Raw genomic sequence first — 20,952 nt, forward strand, 5'->3', positions numbered from 1 at the left:
AGCCTATAATAGTAGTGTAAATGCAAACAGCAGAACAGAATAGAAGCTAAATCTTGTCTAGAGAAGGCCATAGTGGAAAAGAGTATAAGAAAGAAGATAAGTATAGGATAGTTGTAATGGATTGGTATGTTATTAGTTTATTTGTGCTATAATAGCATGTCTTATATCAATTCTTTGCATATTCAGAAATAATGGATGCTGTTGAATGTTGTATTATTGCTTCACTGTTATCTTTCAGGGTGTCAGACTCTACACTAGGTTTCTTTGTGGGTGTTTTTTTTTTTTTTGGAGTGGGTATCTAGGAGTCAGCTAAGTAGTGAAAGAGGAGGGTGCAATGGAAATACCATAATCATTGTAGGGATAGAGTTATAAACAGAAATCAGTAAATAGTGGTTGTTCTTTGCCCGATCACAGTTGAGCAGTTTAAAATTTCTTATGGAAATATTTACAGATAAAGATCTATGTCTAGGGGTGCCTGAGTGGCTCAGTCGGTTAAGCATCTGACTTCGGCTCAGGTCATGATCTCATGGTTTGTGGGTTCGAGCCCCGCGTCGGTCTCTGTGCTGACAGCCAGCTCAGAGCCTGGGGCCAGCTACAGATTCTGTATCTCCCTCTCTGACCCTCCCCTGCTCACGCTCTCTCTCTCTCTCTCTCTCTCAGAAATAAATAAAACATTAAAAAAAATTAAAAAAAGATCTATGTCTAGTGTTAATTTATGGCATGGCCGTGCATTATTAAAGGTTTAGAAAACATTTTAAAATTTGAGTTAAAAAAATTAAAGTTATATTTGTTTTCTTCATTTGTACAGATTGAAAAGGTGATATTCTATTAATCACTTTTAAAAAAAGTTTATTTTGAGAGAGAGCTAGAGAAAGTGTATGCACATGTGGGGAAGGGGCAGAGAGAGAGGGAGAGCCAGAATTCTAAGTCTCCCGGTGCTCTTTCCCACCAACCATGAGACTGACAGGAACTGAGATTAGGACTTGGCTACTCCTTTTAACCTGCTGAGCAACCTGGGCACTCCTCTATTAATAATATTAGGAAGTTGGGTGGTATGTCTGTGTGTCTTAAGCTTTGTTTTTCGTTCTTATTTCTAGTGAAGATGATATAAACTATATGGAACATGATTAAATTTTTTTTATAGCACAGGAATGTCTAGTCAAATTTAAATTTTCATTAGTTAATTTTGGATTTCAGCTTTTATGAGTAAAGGGCAGGTGATGTGAGGTTAAGTTTTTGTTTATAGTTGTTTTTGTCCTACAAGGGCAGAGTTGGGTAGTTGGGAAAGAAACCATAGGACCTGCAAAGTTTAACATACTTTACTGTCTGGCCTTTTACCGAAAAAAATTTGTGGACCTCTGCACAGCCCATGATTAAATGCCAATGAATAATATTGTAAGTTAAATAACTTGTACAGGTCACACAGCTATGTTATTTTTGGCTATCCTTTTTCATAACTTTTTGGAGAGCCTTTTAATTTCAGCAGACTGTGGTACCAAATTTTAATATTAGTTGTCATTGTTGGCATTTTCTCTTGGTAGCTTTCTGTTAGAAAGCACCTCAATTCCATCTGTAAAAGGTCACCAAAAATAGAGGAAGATTATATCAGTGCTGGGTTTTGTTTGTTCTTTTAGCTCTGTAGGGAGCTTTTGCTATAAAATCAATGCCATGGTAAACTCTGGCTAAACAGCTAATCCCAGCTATAGTTTATGTATTTATTTGTTTCAATCAAATGGTTTCTGTGGCTCTTCCTAATCTAAATTTCTTTTTTCAGTTTTTATGAGACTGTCATTGATATTTTAATTTAGATTCCCTTGAGATATGGATAAAAGTGATATGTTGGCTCTGTAAGATAAATTTACTAGAGTATAGGGTATGCTCAGATCTAATGACTAGCCAAATGCATGACTGTGCTTTTTTGACATTCTGTGGATCCTTATTGCAGTGGTAGTTGGTTGAGGTAGGTATATTTTCTGATTCATCCTAGTTACGAGAGCCACTTGCATGATTTTCAGTTATCTGTGGCAAATGTCGCAAGTTGTTGCTATAGGTACCTAGAGGTAAATAAAATTTTAATGTAAGGTTACTCTTGTTGGGTGGTTAGTAATGGCTTAGCTTTAACTTCTGGGAACATATAGTTTGCTCTATCTCCATGATGTCTTAAATATTTATATTATTGGAGAATGATCCTATAAAAATAGATTACTAACCATGACAAATTGAGTTGTCTGCTTATAGGTAGGTAATAGAATATTCAATAATAACTTATTTATCTTTCACACCTAATTCCATGAGGAGATTGGGGTATATGCCCAGACTCAACTAGTCACAAACATAAATCAGATATAGAATGGTCACAGTGATTTCCATGGTTTCAGATTTGTAGGTCATTTCTCTATCTTTATTTGACTTCATTTGCTGCTTCTTGAAATACTTTTCTTTCATGAAACTTCATTTGTCTGGTGGTTTTCCTCTGCTAAGATATGCCATCTAAAGCAGGGTGTTTATCCGGTGTTCTTCAGTTTCTTCATTTGAAAATTGTGATAATACTGCTGCTTAGCTCCACAAAACTGTTCTAAGATTAAATGACTCAAATGAATAGTTTGGCACATATTAAGTATTCCCCCCCCCCTTTTTGTTTTTAACATTTATTTACTTTTGAGAGACTGAGAGAGCACGAGTGGGGGCGGGGGCAGAGAGCCAGGGAGACAGAGAATCTGAAGCAGGCTCCAGGCTCTAAGCTGTCAGCACAGAGCCTGACGTGGGGCTCGAGCTCATTAGCCGTGAGATCATGAACTGAGCTGAAGTCAGATACTAACCGACATGAACTGAGCCGAAGTCAGACACTTAACCGACTGAGCCACCCAAGTGCTCCACTTATTAAATATTGTAAGGGTTAACCATTATTATTATTACTACTACTACTACTGCTGCTGCTGTTATTACTCTGTGTTTTTAAGTCATTAGCTGCTGTATTTTTGACTCTTTCTCTGCTGGGATTACTGAACACTGATGACCCATAGGGCTTAGTCATAGTTCTTTTTCTCTACCTGCTGTCTCTTTGGATGCCAGTTCATCTAGTCTGATTGCCAAAATGCCATCTATATGCTGATGGTTAGCAGATGTGCCTTATCTTTAGCTCTTTCCTCATTTGTTTTCCATACTTGTCTATCTAGTTGTTTACACAATATTTTCACGTGCATGTCCTGTAAGCGTCCTAGACTTAACATGACCAAAGACATACTAAACCACAACTCTCACCTCCCCCAAAGCAACAAAAATACCATCAATAAATGAATATAAACCTGTTTTTCTCCAGCTTTCTCATTTTAGTAAATAGAACCACTATATATCTAGTCACTTTCAGTCAAATAAACCTAAGTGTTGTGTTTGTTCCCACATGTAATCAGTTTATTCATGTAGGTACAGAATACATGCCCAATTTGTCCACAACTTTCTCTCCTCACTGCCACTACTACTGTATTCAACAACCATTACCTTTTGCCTGGACTGCTGTAACAATCTCCTAACTGGTCTCGCTGCTTCTACTCCTTCTTCTCTCCCTCCTCTAATCCATTTTCTTTCAAGTAACTGTAGTAACCTTTAAAAAACATAAATCAGGTTATATTATTCCTTGTATATAAACAATAAAATAAAACAATACCCCGAGGCTTTCTATTACATTAGAATGAAATCCCAGACTGAGAGGTATGATCCAATTCTTTTCTATCTCTAACCTCAACTTTCTCACCATTTTCCTTGTGGAATATTTCGTTTCAGCCATACTAACCTAACTTCCTTTCTGTTCCCCAACCATGCTAAGTTTGTTTCTGATTTAGGCGTTTTGCATTACATATTCCTCTTAGCCTGGAGTATTTCTCACATATGTTATCATAGTTGGCTTCTTCATTTTATACAGGTTTTAAACACCTCTCTGAGGCTTCACTGCATGTTACTGATAACTAAAATAGCATATGTAAGTCCTCTAGTATAATGATAGACAGACTGCTGTCCACACGCCAGATCTGGCAGGTGGCCTGTTTTTGTTCTGTCTGAGAGCTAAATATGGTTTTTACATTTTTAAACATTTAAAAGAGTGAAAAAAACAAAAACTCTGAATATGTGATCCACAAAGCCTAAAATATTTATAATCTGGCTCTCTATAGAAAAAAGACCATATGGTTATCCAAAATTACTTTTTTCATTTGTTTCTTTGTTTTTGTTATTTATTTATTTATTTAGTCTTCAGGATGCTTAGCTGTTGAAGAGTTTTAGAACATTGGTTAAATTATCTGGAATGGAGGAATTGAGCAGTAGTTAATAAAAGGGACATTAGGATTACTACTGAAGAGTAGAAAAACAGGACAAATAAAAAATGTAGTAGGGAAAAAGACTAAAGGGTCTGCGGAACATCTCCTAAAGTGGACAAGAAGAGATGGTCTGTTAGAAGGATCTCCTGTTCACATGACTCTGAAAGCCCCTCAGAATCTTTCATACAGAGGATTCAAATCTAAGTTTAAAGTATACCTGTAAAACTACTCAAGTGATTAAGAGTGTGTTTATCTGAAAAGCCATTCCAGTATTTGAAGATGTCGTATTATGGAAATGTGTTCCATAAACAAAAGTACCAAGCCCATGCTTATAAATAAATGCTGAATTCTTGTTCCTCAGGCTTAAGAATGTGGAAGGTGATGCTGAGTGCCAGCATTTTATATTTTATAGTTATTGAGTGTATCTATCTTGTCAACAAGACTTTCAGAATATTTGGACATTTATAGAGTTTGTAAGTGGATCAACTCCCCAAGTCTCTGATTCTTGTTGAAAGTTAAAGGAAGAAGTGCTCAAAAGAAGGTTATCTTAAAGAACTGAAGAAATAAAAATTTATGAATGTGTAAATTAGGAAGAAGAAGTCTCTCTGCTTTGTTCTCATATTTACTACTAGATGTAAATAATATATGTTCCTACTGTCTTATTTGCTTCTCCTGTCTATCACTGTTTTTACCTGCTCTCTTTTCTACTTCAACAGCCTGATAAGTGGTTTATCACAAATTATAAAATTGCTTCTGAATCTGTTTCATATTATTGATTCTATTGATAGTGGCTATGTGAGGTAAAACCCTCTGTAATAGTTTCACATATTTATTCAACAAACATTTTTTGAGTACCAAACATTGTGTAGCAGATATAAAGACAAATACTCTGTTTCAACAAGCCAATAGACTGGTAGGGGAGACCACCACATATGGGCTAAGCAGTTGACAACACAGTTTGGGAGTTCAGTGGCAAGGCTAACATCAAACATCACTATTGCAATGAAGCCTTACTTTGGACCCCAATATGCCTCCTAGTCTCCCTTTATTATTACCAGTCTCTATGCTAAAGGAAAAGCTAATGTTGAGCTGTAGTGGGGTCAGAATTGATCACTGCTCCATAAAAAGCTTATGATTTCATAGAGGAAATAGGATGTGTAGCTTTTCAACTATCACATGAAGCAGTTTATGAAAGGCAAAGTAGCATAGTATTTAAGAGCCCAAATTCTAAGGCGAGACCACTGAGATCCAAATCTTGGCTCTGCCATTTAACTAGCCAGTAACCTGAGACAAGTAGAAATCTTCATGTGCTTCAGTTTCTTGGTTTGTAAAATGAGGATAATAATATACATTTGATTAAGATTGTTATGAGGATTGAATGACTTAAGCACACAGTAAATGCTAAGTGAGTGTTTTGCTGTTGTTATTGTCATCATCATGTTTCTTAGTTGTGCTAAGTTTTAGCATATTGTTTAAGAAGTTGGGACCTGGTTTCTAACTCCAGATCATCTGTATCATCTTGGGAACATTACATACCCCTCTGGAGTTCGTTTCTGCATCTGTAAGTGAGGATAATAGCACACATTTCTTCATAAATAAGGTAATGCATATCAAGCATATAGCACAGTGTTTGTTTATTCTCAGTAAAGAGGTATTATTTTTCCTAAACCTGTGAATGAAAATGTAGACTTTTAGAGAAGTGAAGTGCTGCTGAGATGTAGCACATTCCGGAGCTCATAGGGGTCATTAAATGTGTGTTCACATAAAACATGAATCATTTAGAGATTGGGAACCTAAGAGAGAAAGCTGTTTGATGTACAGTTTTCTTTCTGTGAGGACTGTGGAAGGGTAACTTGGTAGTCTTATAGGCAAATATCATTGAGCTAGTAAAATGAAATCTCTGAATAAATAATCTAGATAAAAAGCATGTATAGTTTTTTTTCTAATTATAAATAGAATTTTTTTTCCAGAAAGAATGAGAGTGAGAGTGGGGGAGGGGCTGAGGGAGAGGAAGAGACTCTGAAGCAGGCTCCATAGCCAGCATGGAGCCCCACATGGGGCTTGATCTCTCGACTGTGAGATCATGATCTGAGCCGAAATCAAGTCGGACGTTTAACTGACTGAACCACCCAGGCGCCCCTAAAAAATAAACATGTTTTAAAAACAAAAGAAAATGTGGTATATATGTATACACAATGGATTATTACTCAACAATGAAAAAGAATAAAATTTTGCCATTTGCAGTGACGTGGATGGAGCTAGAGTGTATTATGCTAAGCGAAATAAGTCAGTCTTATTTGATTTCAGTCAGTCCATATGATTTCACTCATGGAATTTAAGAAACCAAACAGATGAACATAAGGGAATGTGGGGGAAGAGAAGAGAGGGAAACAAATCATAAGAGACTCTTAATGATAGAGAACAAACTATGGGTTGATGGAAGGATGTTGGGGCGAGATAGTCTAGGTGGGCACTTGTTCTGATGAGCACTGGGTGTTGTATGTAAGTGTGAATCACTGAATTCTAATGAAACCACTATTGCATGGTATGTTAACTAAAATGTAAATAAAATTTCAATAAAAATAATTTTTTTACATTTATTTATTTTTGAGAGAGTGGGGAAGGGGTAGAGGGAGGAGACAGAGGATCTGAAGCAGGCTCTGTGCTCACTGGAGAGAGCCCAGTGCAGGGGTTGAACTCAAGTACCATGAGATCAGGGGGTGCCTGGGTGGGTCAGTTGGTTAAGTGACCAACTTTGGCTCAGGTCATGATCTCACAGTTTATGGGTTCAAGCCCCATATTGGTCTCTGTGCTGACAGCTCAGAGGCTAGAGCCTGGTTTGGATTCTGTGTCTCCCTCTGTCTCCGACTGCCACCTGCTCATGCTCTCTCTCTCTCAAAAATAAATAAGTAAACTAAAAAACAAACAAACTGAGGTTAGGACCTGAGTGGAGCTTGAACTTATGAACTGGGACATCATTACCTGAGCCAAAGTCAGGTGTTTAACCAACCGAGCCACTCAGGTCCCCCAAAGAAAAATATATTATCTACAAACACTGGAGAGCTGTCTTGTAGAGGGAGTGATTTTAAATTGTTTAAGATTCATGTTTAGGTCATAGTGTAGTTTCCACGTGGTATCTTAATAGAATGGCAAAAGATTAGTGTATTTTGAAGCTGTTAAAATAATGTAATTTAAAAAATAAATCTTTGGATTAATATTTAAACTAGATGCATATTTTTGCTTTCTCCAGGTTTTTAGTGATTACAGTAAAGTTTAATTTTGAGGCATTCTTGAGTTATACAATAATAATTGTAATACTGGACTGATAATATTTAGCACATGGAATGCCACTTTAGCTTCAAATAACCAATCTCATTAGTTAGGCTAATGTTTTTCCTTTCGTTTTATTATTGAGGTATGCAGTGAAGTACAAAAGTTCTCAGTTTAAAAATTATATACCTGGTTATCTGCCACTTGGATCAAGATAAAGACTGTTTATCAAACTCTATAAGGCTTCCTTTTCTGCTCTGCCTCCCACTCCTAAAGGGAACCATGCTTCTGAAGTTTATAACCATATTTTTATTTTATCTGTGAATTTAGTATAAGTGGGATAATTTTGATCATATCTTTCAGTAGCTGGCTTTTTTCACTCAGTATTTTGTCTGGGAGATTAATTGTTGTTGTATCAGCAGTTCTTTTTTATTGCTGTATTGTATTCCATTTATTAATTTTATTGTTGATGTGATTTTGATTGTTTTTATTTCTTTGGCTATTTATGAATGATGTAGCGGTTTTTATTCTCATTTCTCAGATACTAATGATATTATATTAGTCAACTAATAATGCTGAACAGACAACTTGAAAATTGCCAGTGGTGTACAACAATATTTATTTGTTAGTCATGATTTGTGGGTCTCCTGGCATAGCTCTTCCTTGTGTATCTCATCTTCCTACTGGGACTAGTAGGCTAGATAATGCATATTGTCGTAGTGGTGGCACAAATGGAAGAAGGCATACCTAATCAGGCAAGCATATTTTAAGATGTTTATATCATGTAAGTCATGTGACTTAGCTCAGTTCAGGGGATGAGGAGGTATACTTGACTTGAGGATAGGTAGTGAATAATTTTTTTTTTTTTTTTTAAAGAAGACTTCACACCTGGCACAGAGCCCAGTGCGGGGCTTGAACTCACGACCCTGAGCTGAGATCAAGAGTTGGACACTTACCCTACTGAGTCACCCAGGCGTCCCAGGTAGTGAATTTTTTTGAACAATAATCTAATTTGTTGCAGATGTTGAATTCTTTTTCATATCCTTATTGTCCATTTAGATATTCTCTTTCTTTAAGAGCCATCTTCTTTTGAATGTTTATTTTTGAGAGAGTGCAAGCAGGGGAGGGGCAGAGAGAGCGGGATAGAGGAACCGTAGTGGGCTCTGCTCTGACAGCAATGAGGCCAGTGTGGGGTTCGAACTCACAGACTGTGAGATCATGACTTGAGCCCAAGTTGGATGGTCAACTGAGCCACCCAGGTGCCCCAAGAGCCGTCTTCTGTATATATTACTGGGCACACTTAACTATATCAGCAACATTGATTAACTCCTTACAAAAGAAATCTGATACTCATTTTAATTTTTAAATTTTATTTATTTATTAAATATTTTACTTTATGAATAATCTGTTTCCAACATGGGGCTCAAACTTACAACCCTGAGATCAAGAGCCTCCTGTTCTACCAACTGAGCCAGCTAGGTGCCCCTACTTGCTCATTGTTAAGGCCAGATGTTGTTAAATTATTGTTGAGAATAGCTCTTACAGGAAGTCAAATAAAGTGGTGTATNTACCCAACATGGGGCTCAAACTTACAACCCTGAGATCAAGAGCCTCCTGTTCTACCAACTGAGCCAGCTAGGTGCCCCTACTTGCTCATTGTTAAGGCCAGATGTTGTTAAATTATTGTTGAGAATAGCTCTTACAGGAAGTCAAATAAAGTGGTGTATATAGATGAAAATAAAAGGGAAAACAAGCTGTTAATAAAATGACTGCCTTAAGCAATAAAAATGATTTCTAAAACACATGAATTAACGCATATGTGAATTTATTTCTTCAACAAATACATTTTTAAGCTGTGGATACCTATGATGAAAAAGGCAAAAACCTTTTAGTGGGGATGTTTTCCAGTAGACAAAAAACCAAATAAATAGTAATTTAATTCTAGGTAGTGTTATCAAGTTCTGTGATTAAAAATAGATCAGGATAAGGAGAATATAGCAGGGAAGGGAATTTTAGATAGGATAGTAAAGAAAATCCTCTCTGAGGAGTTGGCATTGGAGCAGAGACCTCAGTGTATAAAAGAAGGTCTAGGTAGAGAGGGCAGGAAGGAAGTGTAAAGGTCCTAAAGCAGGAATAAGCTTAAATTAAAAATAAAACAAAAAACAGCAGTGAGGCTAAAGTGGAGTAGAGTGAGGGAAAGATGAAGGTAGGCCACAGTAAGAAGTTGCAGTTTTTTTTTTTTTTAACAAATAGTTTATTGTCAAATTAGTTTCCACATAACACTCAGTGCTCATCCCCACAAGTGTCCTCCTCCATGCCCATCCCCCCTCCCCCCCACATCCATCAGTCCTCAGTTTTTGTCAGCATTCAAGAGTCTCTCATGGTTTGCCTCTCTCCCTTTCCCCCACCATTTCCCCCCTTCTTCTCCCCCTTGTTCCTCCGTCAAGTTCCTCCTAATCCTCCTATATGTGCAAACATATGATATTTGTCCTTCTCTGCCTGACTTATTTCGCTCAGCATAACACCCTCAAGGTCCGTCCATGTTGCTACACATGGCCAGATTTCATTGTTTCTCACTGCCATGTAGTATTCCATGGTATAGATAAACCACATCTTCTTGATCCATTCATCTGTTGATGGACACTTAGGCTCTTTCCATGTTTTAGCTATTGTGGAGAGTGCTGCTATGAACATTGGGGTACATGTGCTCCTAAGGAAGTTGCAGTTTTATTTGTGTTATGGAGAGACATTGAAAGTTTGGTAAGAGAGTGACATGATCTGATTTACCTTTAAAAAGGGTTGACTCCTCCTATTAGGTGTAAAATAGACTGTAGTGGAGCAATGGATACAGACATATCACACTTTCTTCACTAATCAGATGAGAGAATGATAAGGGGCTTGAATGAGGTGGTATAGATGGGAATGGCAAAAAATGGTTAGATTCGGGATAGATTTTAAAGACCAATAGTACTTATTGTTGGATTGGATATTGAAGAATTTCCTCATGGGAGAGGTTAGAAAAATTCTTAGTAATGCGTTAGTCAGGGTAGGCTAAATGCTATTACTAAACAGCCTTCAAATATCAGTGATTCTACACAGTAAAATTTTATATCTTTTTGCATCACAGTCCAGTGTAGATGGATGGGGATGGGGTAATGGTGGGTGTTCTTCTTTGTGTGGTCAATTGGAACCCAGGGTTGTTTCATTTAGTGGCTCTGTATCCCATAGGATCTTAGAGCTTCTCTGTGGATCTTTTCCATTTTCCAGTAGACAAGGAAGGACAGGCCTTCCCACCCCTTTATTTAAGGGCTCTTATTGGCTCAGCCTGAAGGACATCACCCCTGCCCATACACCATTGGCCAAGGATTCAGTTGCATGGTCCCTTATAATTAACTGCAAGGAAGGTTGGGAAATAAGTCTAGTGTGTGCCCAGGAAGAGGGGGAAATGGGTTTGTAAAAAGAGTATTTAGAGACTTTTGAAAAAACAAAAACACATAGTTTGCAAAGTTTAAAAATACAAGTATTTACATATCTAAGTTACATATTTATTTGTAAATTCAGTTTTAAGTACTAAAAAATGAAGAAACATGATTATTAGCTCTTGAGCCCCGGTTTTCCAAATTATTTTTGTAAAATAGCTTTCAATTCAGTGTTGTTTTCTCTAATGGACCCTGTTTTGATAGTAGAATGTTCTCCTTTTAATATCTACTGGTGATACTTTTGCTTGGAGTTACTTTCTCTGTAGTGAAGCTAGATATTTATCTTTTAGATATGAATTTGCTTGATTTTATTCTCTTTTGTTACTGAATGTTAATATACGATCTTACATTCATTAGTAGATCCTTGTGATAGTGAGTGTAAAGAAAAAGGATACTTCTGTTTTTTTTTTCTTCTTGGAAAATGACCTTGAAAACTTGGTAAAGAAATGAAAGCAACCATAAAAATTTTTTGAAAATTAAATTTTATTAGGATACAGATGCAAAATATGGCATTAAATATCTTTAGTTACTTTTTTTTTAAATGAACTTCTAATTTAAAGGAAACTCTGTATTCTCTATTTTCATTCTTTACCACAGTTTTCCTCTATAATTAGTTTCTTCTAACTCAGACCACTGAATAACAGCATAAGCTGGCCTACTCCGAACCACACCCTACGGACCACAGTAACTGTCTCACTGCATTGTTTCCCTCTGTTAGCATATACTTTTGAAATATTGCTTTGAGATGGGGGGAAAAAAGCGTATTAAATAATTTTCTTTATAACTGATGCAGCTATGTGTAATTGCTCTATAAGTGCCAGTAATATGCTTAATTCTTTATATGTATGAGTTATTTTTTTCTCATTTATCCATAATCTTTTTATATGCTGGTTTGAAATGCTATCTTTATCATAAGATAAATTTACATAGACTTTTTTTCTTTTTAAGCCTTAATTTTCTAATTTGACAGGTATTGGGGCACCTGGATGGCTTAGTCAGTTAAGTGTCCGACTTTGGCTCAGGTCCTGGTCTCAACGGTTTGTGGGTTTGAGCACTATGTTGGGCTCTGTGCTGACAGCCAGCTCAGAGCCTGGAGCCAGTTTCAGATTCTGTGTCTCCTCTCTCTGCCCCTCCCCTGCTCACACTCTGTCTCTCAAAAATAAATAAATGTAAAAAAAAAATCTAATTTGACCAGTATTAGCTTGTTAACTCTCAGAGATTTCCTTTTCAACTCAAATGAGGTAATACACATCAAACTTATTTTTTTTAAATTTTTTTAATGTTTTATTTATTTCTGAGAGAGAGAGAGAGAGAGAGGCACAGCGTGAGCAGGGGAGGGTCAGAGAGAGAGGGAGAGAGAGGGAGAGAGGGAGAGAATCCGAAACAGACTCCAGGGTCTGAGCTGGCTGTCAGCACAGAGCCCAATGCAGGGCTTGAACCCATGAACCGTGAGATCATGATCTGAGCCAAAGTCTGACGCTTAACCAACTGAGCCACCCAGGCGCCCTACATCAAACTTATTTTTGAAGAAAACTATAAAAAGGAATTTTGAAGATTACTTAAAAGTCTAATATCATTGTCCTTTTTAATATACATATGCCTTTATATACAATTTTATATTTTAACTTTTTTCATGTGACATTATATTGTACATCCCTTGCTATATTTCTTCTGCATGATTGGCATTACAAGTATCCCTCACCATCTAAATCTGTTTTATCCAGTCTTCAATTTGGATAGTGAATTTGGTTGTTAAGGGGTACTGCTCTGTTTGAATCTATTTGATTCCCCAAGTTTGGGTAGCAAATAGCATGATTATGAAGGAAATACCTAAAAGTTTATTCAAATATATTTGGTTCCTGAGTTTAGAATGTGAAATTTAAATTTAAAAAATTTATTTTTATTTTTTTATGTTTATTTATTTTGAGAAAGAGAGAAACAGAGATGGAGCACAAGTGGTGAAGGGGCAGAGAGAGGACACAGAATCCTAAGCAAGCTCCAGGTTCCGAGCTGTCAGAACAGAGCCTGATGTGGGACTTGAATTCATGAACTATGTGATCATGACCTGTGCTGAAGTTGGACACTTAACTGACTGAGCTACCCAGGCGCCCCTAGCTAAAAAATTTTTTTAATGTTTATTTATTTTTGATAGAGACTGAGTGTGAGCAGGGGAGGGGAAGAGAGAGAGACACAGAACTCCACGTGGGCTCCAGGCTCTGTGCTGTTTGCACAGTGCCTGATGCAAGGCTCAAACTCACGAACTGTGAGATCCTGACCTGAGCTAAAGTCAGATGCTTGACCAACTGCGCCATCCAGATGCTCCTAGACTGTGACATTTTTAGATATCAGTAATTTGGATAATAAGAGATGCCCTATATTGTGAAAGGGTATTAAAGTGAGTTCCTTTGATTGCAGAGAACAGAAACTCAGCTCAAAGTGGTTCAGGATAAAAGGGAATTGATTGTCACACTTAAGGAATTCAGTGGTGGAGTATATTTGAGGCACAGCTAGCTTCAGTGGCCCAAAAAACGTTGATAAGGCTTTGCTGCACGTATTTGTTCATTTTCTTTTACTGCATAGAGGCTTCTGTACTTTCAGGAAAGATGGCTGCAAACAGTTCTAGATTTACATCTTTCTGGATAACCAGCCCAGTAGAAAAGAAAATGCTTCTTTCGACAGTTGCAGCAAAGTTCCAATATGGAATCTGTGACCAGCCACTGTTGCCAGTGGAATGGAATAACTGATTAGCTGGGCCTGGGTCACGATTAATACCACTCTTCCTCCCCTAACTCGGGGATGAGGTCAGTCTATTCAAAGTGAGGTGTGTCAAATGGCAGGGGAGGAGTAGTTCTTTAAAGGCAAACACAGTGCTGTACTTTCACTAGAAGGGTCGGATTACCTACTGGGCAGATGAAACCAGTTAGCTGTCCATGTATCTATGTTATATAGTGTGTCATCTGATAATTAGTTTTCCATCACCTTTTCTTTAGTTGAAATATTACAAAATATATTTTCTGTCAGCACTCCATTTGGCTTTTACTTGACATTGACCTACTATACCTACTACTGGGCTCTTATATGCTATCTAGTGATGAAGATCAGCTAACATGCAAGTTTGTTACATATTACCTGAAAAGCTTTTTCCTCAAAATTTTTTTCTTTTTAATTCTTTAAGGAAAAGAAGAGTATGTTTTTTACTTTCTGAGAGAGGCACCTGTCCAACTTTGACCTAAATCTCATTCTCATTTAATCTGGTTTACTGAAGAACCTTGACTCCTGTGATAGACCTTCATTTTCTTAAATTTTCAGCTTCTGCTTCTTTACTTGATTTAAAAAAAAAATTTATTTATGAGAGAGAGAGAGAGAGAAACAGTGTGAGCAGGGGAGGGTCAGAGAAAGAGGGAGAAAAAGAATCTGAAGCAGGCTCCAGGCTCTGACCTCTGACCTGGCTGTCAGCACAGAGCCCAAAGTGGGGCTCGAACCCACGAACCGTGGGATCATGACCTGAGCCGAAGTTGGACGCTTAACCAGGCGCCCCTTCTCTACTTGATTTTATTTATAACCATAACGATGTGCTCCCAAGCCCTCTAGCAAATGATTCACTCATACTTCTCCCTTTTTTCTTTATAGCAGATTTGACCAGCGTCTGCTAATTTACTTGCTTGCCAGTCTATCTTCTGCCACTTCTTCCTTAACTTCTTCATACTTTTCAGAGTCACCAGTAATATCCAGAGACCTTCATTTCAGGCCTAACCCTAGAATTACAGTACGTAGGGCTAAAAGGGACCTAACAGATGGTTAACTCAACTTTCTTTTTTTTATTTTGCTTGATGTTATTTTAATTGTACCAACTTTTTTTTGTCTAGAATTTACATGGTAAATGGAAATTTTTTTAAAACTTTCAGATCTTGATGCGTGTCTGTTGAAAACAGAATATAGTTGGATTTTAAAAATCTCTTGGCAGGGGCGCCTGGGTGGCTTAGTCGGTTAAGCGTCCGACTTTCGCTTAGGTCATGATCTCACAGTTCGTGGGTTCGAGCCCCGCGTCGGGCTCTGTGCTGACTGCCAGTTCAGAGCCTGGAGCCTGTTTCAGTCTGTGACTTCCTCTCTCTCTGACCCTCCCCTGCTCACGCTGTCTCTCTCTCTCCTAGAAATAAATAAAACATTAAAAAAAAAAAATTAAAAAAAAAAATCTCTTGGCAATCATTGTCTTTTAACTGGAGTATTTCCATTTAATATAGTTATTGATACATTTAGTTTGCTTTCCATTTGTTCCATCTGTTCTAACTCTATCCAAGAACTCCTTCCCTTTTGCATTCTTTTCAATTGATTATTTTTTAATCATTTCCATTTTTTCACAATGTTAGAAGTTATACCTTTTTCCAGTTTTTTAGTGGTTACCCTAGAATAGTTGGCAAACTTTTTTTTAATGTTTATTTATATATTTTTGAGAGTGAGCCAGCATGGGGGAGAGGCAGAGAGAGAGAGGGAGAGAGAAAATCCCAAGCAGGCTCCATGATGTCTGTATGGAGCCTGATGCAGGGCTAATCTCATGAACCATGAGATCATGGCATGAGCTGAAACCAGGAGTTGGACGCCACCCAGGCATCCCCTAACCTATTTCTTTTAAGGGGCACATAGTAAACATTTTTGGCTTTGTGGACCATATGGTCTCTGTTGTTGTAGTGCAGAAGCATTCATAGATAACAGGTAATGGTATAAGTTACAGATAGAGGATCAGGTAAAGTCATTCAGAGAAGAACACTGGGGGACCAGAAACTGGGAGATTTTTGTTTGTTTGTTTGTTTATTTTTGAAAGTGGGGTAATGGAAAAGGAGCTCTGAGAGTGAATCAGAAAGAGAGTGAGCCTATCAGGAAATTTACAAGAAAAATAATTGTCATGTGAGGGCAGTTTCAAGAATGAGAAGATGGCTTTCTTAGTCAAATGCTATAGAGTGTCATGATAAGATGAAGATTCAGAAGAAATCTTTGGATTTGGCAATTTTATGGTAATTGGTGATATTTTCAAAGAATATTGTTAGAGCTTGCTATATAGGAAGAGTGGTAAAGAAGTGCAGAGTGGAAATATAAACCATTGATTCTCAAATACTGTTTTCTGGACCAGCAGCAACAGAACTGCCTAGATTTCCCAACCTCAGGACCATTATTGGGCTTAGAAATGTATATTTTTAAAACATTGCCCAGATGATTTTGATAAATGCTAATGGCTTGCTGTCAAGATATATTTGTTAGTGATATTTTGAGGCAAATCCCTCTTTTGCAAACACAAAGCAATGATTGATGAAGTAAAAAGAGAAAAACCAAGTTGACTTAAATGGGGTGTAAAAAGATAAACATTCATGTTTCAGAAAGGCAATAGAACACAAAGCAGTGAGTAGGGCTGTGGCTAGGACCTTGCAGGGAAAGCAGCTGAGGTTTGTGTTTCTTTGAGTATAGGACGTATCTTCTGATTTCAGCAGACCAACTGTAAGAAACAGATTTATGAGATAACTGGTGAAATTGAACAGTGACCAGTAATACTAAAAATTGTTAGTTTTTAAAGGTGTGGTTAATGATATTGTGGTTACGTTAAAACAAAGTGGTAAATAGGAGGTTCTCAGTAAATGTTTGTATGAAAAACAAAAATTTCCATCAGAAAGTACACCTATAAATCTAAATTTTCAAACAAATTAAGGCATCTAATGCTGAGAAAATATGAAATAAATCAGAAGAGCAGTTTTCTCTGGATGACATTAAAATACTTCACTGAAAAATAAAGTTTATATTTAGTATTTTAAAGGAGGTGAATGAGTAATATCCCTTAAATTAAAACAGTTATGGGGGCAACTGGGTGGCTCAGTCAGTTGAGTGTCTGACTTTTGATTTTGGCTCAGGTTATGATCCCAGGGTTGTGGGATCGAGCTCTGATTTGGGCTCACAGCTGAGCGTGGAGTCTGCTTGGGATTCTTTCTTCTCTGCCCCACTCCCCCATTTACGCCCTTTCTCTTTCTAAAATAAGCAAAACAAAAATAACTAGTTATGTCATTTAAGGTAGAAAAAAGATCAGGTGGATATGAAAATGACAGAAACTTTAGAAGTGAAAGCTAGTGAGTTTAAAATAACAACAGCATGATGTTCATGAATGGGAAGTCAGTAGGATGTCTGTTTTCCTAGTATTAATCTATGAAATTTGTGTAGTGTCAGTTAAAATGTCAGAAGGTTTTTGGGATGCCTTATTCAGTTGGTTAAGCGTCTGATTTTGGCTCAGGTCATGATCTCACAGTTTGTGAGTTCCAGTCCCGTGTTGAGCTCTCTGCTGTCAGCATGGAGCTGGAGCCCCTGCTTCAGATTCTCCCTCTCTCTGCCTCTCCCCTGTTTGTGCATGTGTGCGCTCTGTCAAAAAATAAACATTAAAAAATGTCAAAAGGGCTTTTTTCGTGGTAGTGGACATGGTGATCACAAAATTCTTATGGTAAATAGTCAAAGTAACATTAAAGAGGAACAAATTGAAATGATATACCTTCCAGCAAAACTTTATTATAGAACTATAGTAATTAAGATAGATTCAGGGATGGACAGATAGACTAGTGAAGAGAATACAGAGCCCAGAACACCTTGATATTTATATGGAATTTGCTACATGGCAAATTATAAATCAGGGGAAAGATTATACTCTTTATTGTGGTGTTGATTAAACTGTTAATCTGAGTTGGTGTGAAAATAATTAAGAGCCTACGAAAATAAATTCTATATGGATTAAATACATAAATGAGAAAAGAAAAACTTAGGCCTTTTAGAAGAAAATACAGGATGATAACTTTATATCCTCAGGATGAGGAGGGATTTTTAAAAACTGCACCAGGAGATAATGCTATGTAGGTTTAAGAGCCAGACTAACTGATTCAAATATCAACTTTATCACATGCTAGTTATGACTTTGGGCAGGCTGTGTAATCTTTCTTGTTTTCTCATTTGTAAAATAAGAATGATGATGGTAAAAACAGCCCTCAGGAATTGTGATAAATAAAACATGTGAAATGCTTAGAAAAATGACTACAAATAAACACACAGTAAGAGTTAACTACAGTTGTTGTTACTGTAATTTACTAAAAAAGAAATCATAATCTGTAAAGGATTGATAAATTTGACTATTAAAAACTTGTCTACAACAAAAGGCATTGTGAATAAAATAAAAAGCTAAGGCACTGATTGGCAGGAGATATTTATCACACATTTAACTGAAAATTTATTAGTATCCAGGATATATGAAAAGCTCATTTAAACCAATAAAGAAAAGACAACTCAAAAAACAAATGAATAAGCAACATAGTCCAAATGGCAAATAATAAGTGTTGCCCATCGTCACTCTAGTAATCAGAGATATGCAAATTAAAGTAATGAGATACCTTTTTACACTTCCACTGGCAGAAACTCAAGTCTGACGATATTTTTATTGGTAAGGAGACAGAGAAACTTGGGCCCTTCCTATCCTGGCTGTGAAATAGTTGGTACAACTGCTTTGGAGCACATTTTGTTAATATCTAGTAAAGTTGAATATGCTTAAAACCCCACAGTTCTAGGTGTAAAGCCCAGAGAAATTCTAGCAAAGACACGTGAAAAGACATGTATGAGATCTGCAGCATTGTCTTAATAGTATAATATTGGAAACATTTTAAGTGTCCATTAGAAGGACAATAGATTGGTAAATTGTGGTATAATCATTTAACAGGATTTAAAAAAATAGACCTGTTTTTAAGAGCAGTTTTAGGTTAGGTTCACAGCAAATTTGAACAGAAGATTCAGACCCCCTTTCCTGCCTCCATACATGCATAGTCTCCCCCGTTGTCAACATTCTTCCTGCTCCGTACATTTGTTACAGTTAATGAACCTACATACAGTGGCATATTATATGGCAGTTAATGAACTTTTACATGTATCAGCATTTATAAGTAGAAGAGAATATTAACATGAGATGCAGACTATTAAGTATGGTATGACACCATTTTTTAAAGCTTTAAAGAGTAAAACAGTACTATATAATTTATGGAGACCCACATATGTAATAAAAATACAGAAACATGTATGGGAATAATACCAAGTTCAGACAGTGGTTGTCTCTGCAGAGCAAAGGAAGGAGCTTTAACTGTATATATCTGTAATATTTTGTTTATAAAACTGGTCTGGAGTAATTTCAGCAGTTTTTAAACTTGTTGAGTTGGGTGGTAGCTATATGACTCCTTTTTATATGTTCCATAATATTCTCTGTGTTTGAAAGATCTTCTAGGTGGCCAACAGACACATGAAATGATGCTCAGTGTCCCTCATCATTAGGGAAATACAAATCAAAACCACACTGAGGTGCCGCCTCACACCAGTCAGAGAGGCTAAAATGAACAAATCAGGACACTCTAGACACTGGCGAGGATGTGGAGAACCGGGAATCCTCTTGCGCTGTTGATGGGAATGCAAACTGGTGCAGCCCCTCTTGAAAACAGTGTGGAGGTTCCTCAAAAAATTAACAATAGAACTCCCCTATGACCCAGCAATAGCACTGCTAGGAATTTACCCAAGGGATACAGGAGTGCTGATGCATAGGAGCACATGTACTCCAGTGTTTATAGCAGCACTTTTCAGCAATAGCCAAATTATGGAAAGAGCGTAAATGTCCATCAACTGATGAGTGGATAAAGATGTGGTTTATATATACGATGGAATACCACTTGGCAATGAGAAAGAATGAAATCTGACCATTTGCAGCAATGTGGATGGAACTGGAGGGTATTATGCTAAGTGAAATAAGTCAGAGAAAGACAGATACCATGTATTTTCCATATGTGGATCTTGATAAACTTAACAGAAGACCATGGGGGAAGGGGAGGGGGGAAAAAGTTACAAACAGGGGGAAAAGGGCAAACCATAAGAGACTCTTAAATACAGAGAACAAACTGAGGATGGATGGGGGGGTGGGAGAGAAGGGAAAGTGGGTGATGGGCATTGAAGAGGGCACTTGTTGGGATGAGCACTGGGTGTTGTATGGAAGCCAATTTGACAATAAATTATATTAAGTAAAATAGATCATGTAGGAAAAAAACAGTTTTTTCATTTGAGAACTTTCACAAGTATGTAATATGAGAGAAGTAACTGAAGGTATTTAAAAAAAAATAATGTAACATCTTTATATGTTAAAGGATGAAATAAAAAGGGAAAGTGGAACACATGAGGATGGTTCTTTGATAGGATAAGTTTGACAGAGATGATAAGAAATAGGTTTTATTAGCCCTCAAAAGGACATGGGATATATTTTCTTTGTAGACTGGAATGGAGAAACTAAGATGAGATGAAAATAGGAATACATTTTGAGCTGGAAATCGCTGTTTGAGCTTGAAATCATTCTGGAAGTGTTTATGTGGGGTTTGAGAAGATCAGAAGAATATGCAGAATACTTGTAAGAAATGAAATAAGGTTAGATAAAAAGGTAACCTTGAAGGAAAAGGGAACATTGAATAAGACTTATAATAGTATCAACTGTATAATTTTATCAGCAAGCCAGGGGCAGGATCTTTTTGTTGTTAGGGGAGGTAGAGACAGAGCCAGCACCCAAAAGTCCTTGAAAATATATCTATTCTATAGCAGGTTTCTCATTGTTCTCTTAGTTATAATTTTATCTAGTTTAATTTTTTTGTTTATTTGATCTCATCTTACTATTTTTTTTCAAGTTTTTATTTAAATTCCAGTTAGTTAACATACAGTGTAATGTTAATTTCAGGTGTAGCTTTTTGTGATTCAGTACAATACTCAGTGCTTATCACAAATGTCTTCCTCAATTCCTATCACCTATTTTTTAAAATTTTTTTAATGCTTTATTTATTTTTGAGAGAGAGACAGTGACAGCA

At 36.9% G+C, this 20,952-nt stretch overlaps 1 protein-coding gene across 6 annotated transcripts in view; it reads left to right on the forward strand.

The window, feature by feature from the left end:
* Positions 1-20,952, forward strand: part of MYO9A (myosin IXA) — a 256,379-nt gene that overhangs the window by 21,627 nt on the left and 213,800 nt on the right. For 5 of the 6 annotated variants that reach the window (XM_077746199.1, XM_077746212.1, XM_077746209.1 and 2 more), the window contains exon 2: positions 8,457-8,562. The gene's annotated coding sequence lies outside the window, so the exon portion shown is untranslated. The remainder of the gene's footprint in view (positions 1-8,456; positions 8,563-20,952) is intronic. The other variant, XM_077746207.1, reaches the window with a different exon arrangement.

The sequence above is a fragment of the Crocuta crocuta genome, unplaced genomic scaffold, assembly GCF_008692635.1.
Source record: "Crocuta crocuta isolate KB4526 unplaced genomic scaffold, BGI_CrCroc_1.0 scaffold130, whole genome shotgun sequence".
NCBI classification, from domain to species: Eukaryota; Metazoa; Chordata; class Mammalia; order Carnivora; family Hyaenidae; genus Crocuta; species Crocuta crocuta.